Here is a 3,059-nt window from a genome sequence, read left to right as displayed (position 1 = left end):
CATACCATACCATTCCTTACCATACCATACCATACCATACCATACCATACCATACCATACCATACCATACCATACCATACCATACCATACCATACAATACCAGCTTTATTTATTTATAGAGCGCACTTTAAGCACCCACAGGACCAAAGTGCTGTACACATACTAAAACATTCATTTACTCATTCGATCAGTAAAAAAAAACATTAAAAATAAACACTACAGTTGGTGTTTACATTAAAGAACATCAATGTTTTTTTCTCTTTTTTGTTAATTTTCAATCTAAATTATAAAGAACAACATAATTTACCATAAACAAACATGAACAAATTCAATTCTATCTAAAAAATAAAATACAGTACAATACAATACATGATGCAGCATGCCCTCTGTCCAGTAGCATGGAGCATGTAGCTGCTAACTGTTTAGCTCTGTGTGATTTTGTTTAGTTCTCACCACATTAAGATGTCACCAAAACGCACTGTAGGTCTTCTCTGGACTGCATCTAATAGTCATGTTTTTCCATGATTCATGGTACTTTAAGAACGTCTACTCACTGTACATGATGTGATAAATCAGGTGTGTTGGAGCAATGGAAACTGTTGTAATAACTAAAAAGTAATAAAGTCATAGTTTCATTTTAATCTTATAATGTACAGTTATAAAGCCACACGAACAGTCACTTTTCTCTGAGCTCTATTAGCAACWTGCTCCTCTGTCACGGTGACAACCAGCCAGCAGTGTCAGCATTCAGTACAAGAAATACATTTTGCTAGCTCATATGATGACCTATCGACTGATTTTGTAACTCAATGCTCAATAAAAGACATTAAAATGATGTCACTGAAGATGGAGCTGAAAAGGCAGCAAAGACAAACAGGAAGTAAAGAAAGGGAAACAAAGATTGACGCTCTGTTTATTTAGGTTTAATAAGAACGGAGAAAAACGTGAAAAGATCATTTTAGTACAGAAATGAGACAGAGAAGAGTGATAACAGAGAGGAAGAGGACAGGAAAAAACGTTTGATCCCATAGGTAGACGATGGATGCATGTAAATCAGTTTTACCTTCCTAATAAAAGCGCGCGCATGCACACACACACACACACACACACACACACACACACAAAAGCTTCCTCATCACCCTGGCCATGCAGCCAGCAGAAAGAAGCACGCCCTTCAGCTGAGACGCTATTGGCCAGAGATGATGTCATCCCTTCCTGGAGGTAGAGCAGGGAGCTGTACAATTGGCTGGCTGAGATGCACAGAGGCAAAGTGCTGCTGAGGTATCACTTCCATTCACAGAGGCAGCAGTGGAGCTCGTTAGTGTGTGTGTGTGTGTGTGTGTGTGTGTGTGTGTGTGTGTGTGTGTGTGTGTGTGTGTGTGTGTGTGTNGTGTGTGTGTGTGTGTGTGTGTGTGTGTGTGTGTGTGTGTGTGTATGAACGCTCCCTGCTGAGGCATACTATTAGGGTATTGTTATTAGGCTGCTGGGGTTGCGTCCATCACTCTGAGGTAGAGGCATTACCTGATAGGATACTCCACAACTCTACTGCACAGAGAGGAATGTCACTACAACACACACACAAACACACACAAACACACACAAACACACACACACATACAAGTTTGTATTTCTATCCTTATCAGAACTGTTCATTGACTTCCATTCATTTCCAATGTTTCTATAGCCTGAACCTGACCCCGTTAACCTAACCCTAACCCTAACGACCCCAGTACATACCTGACCCTAAATCTAACCTAAACTCAATTTACACCTTGGTCATAAACCTAATCCTCAACCCAAAAATGAAACTCCACCATATTAGGACTGGTCTTTGGTCTCCACAGGGATTACTGGTCTTAACAAGTTAGGTGTGTATACCAGAAGCGGTTCTAAAAAGGTAACATATACAAGTACACACACAGATGATGGGGGTTGGGAGATGGGTGTTGTTTCTCTTGTCATCAAGCTGTTGTCATAGTGATGCAGATGGACATTTTTTTTGCTCACTGGGACCCTCACTTTGTAACACATACACACACACACACACACACCACTTTTCATCAACGCTCACATGTGCACAGCAGCCTTGCCTTTCACAGCTGCTTTCAAGGAAACAACAGGAAACAGCCTTGGTGAACGTGTGTTTGTGTGCGAGGCGAGGCGGGGTGGGAGAGTGTAAACACTCCCAGGAGAGGCTCATCCTCAAAGAGACGCTAGTGAGAAATTAGTTTGTGTTTGCCTCTAACAGAGCGCTGCACACTCGTTCACCTTCATCTTTGTTGCCTGTTGGGAAAAGGCAACGGAGGGGGGGAGGAATGTGTGCTCGCTTCTATCTGTTACTAAAATATGTCTCGAACCACTGGACAATATTTCATAAAACTTTAATAAAACACAAACTGGCTTAATGAGGTATCAACTGACAGTCATTAACACACTTGAGTGTCAAGTGTAATAATTTGCGCAGAGTTTGTCCAAAAAAGCTTCCTCGTTTCTGAACATAAGATGGTTTTAGTTTGAAACTCTGCAGGCCGAATGCATTCCTTAAAGTGCCTGTAAAACCAACTTTTTTGTAATAAAAATGAATACATTCTTGGAAAGAAAACAATGATAACTTTTAGCAAAATAAAGTTTCACGCCKCTGAGATGAACAGTTGTTGAGATATTCCCACACGAAGTAACAGGAAGTGATGTCAAMGGGGAATGTGTGAATGYGAACAGAGCAGTGCTAAAACGGCCAACAACACAGGGTGTAGGGAAGAATCGGAGGTTTATTTAGAATATTTTTAGTAGAAGAGAGATGAAGAAGAGTCCAAGTTCAAATAATTTTGTTTCAATAAAAACCAGGGTTTCTTTTCTTAAATAGTTCCCCTTTGATGTCACTTCCTGTTTCTCTTTGGCTGAGCCAAGTTCAAAAGAAAATATGTCATTTTTGTGACTAAATGGGTAAAATCATGTGTTATCCCAAGTTTCTTAAATGTAAAGACATTTTCTTTGATTTCTTCTTCTTCTTCTTCTTCTTCTTCTTCTTCTTCTTCTTCTTATTATTATTATTATTATTA

At 39.8% G+C, this 3,059-nt stretch overlaps 1 protein-coding gene and 2 long non-coding RNA genes across 3 annotated transcripts in view; 1 reads left to right on the top strand and 2 right to left on the bottom strand.

Annotated features, from left to right (window-relative positions):
* sh2d3ca (SH2 domain containing 3Ca) overlaps positions 1-3,059 on the bottom strand; it is a gene marked incomplete in the record, with an annotated part of 74,791 nt that overhangs the window by 38,765 nt on the left and 32,967 nt on the right.
* The window catches only part of LOC106514554 (uncharacterized), a 14,881-nt gene that overhangs the window by 7,792 nt on the left and 4,030 nt on the right, over positions 1-3,059 (top strand). The gene's annotated exons all lie outside the window — the stretch shown is intronic.
* The window catches only part of LOC106514553 (uncharacterized), a 12,237-nt gene continuing 12,064 nt past the window's right edge, over positions 2,887-3,059 (bottom strand). Inside the window, exon 3 of the long non-coding RNA XR_001309895.1 lies at positions 2,887-2,897. This is a non-coding gene — a long non-coding RNA (uncharacterized LOC106514553). The remainder of the gene's footprint in view (positions 2,898-3,059) is intronic.

This window comes from Austrofundulus limnaeus, unplaced genomic scaffold, assembly GCF_001266775.1.
Source record: "Austrofundulus limnaeus strain Quisiro unplaced genomic scaffold, Austrofundulus_limnaeus-1.0 Scaffold20, whole genome shotgun sequence".
NCBI lineage: Eukaryota > Metazoa > Chordata > Actinopteri > Cyprinodontiformes > Rivulidae > Austrofundulus > Austrofundulus limnaeus.
The sequence above is the reverse complement of the archived record's forward strand: the minus strand, read 5'-3'. Positions and strand labels throughout refer to the sequence as shown.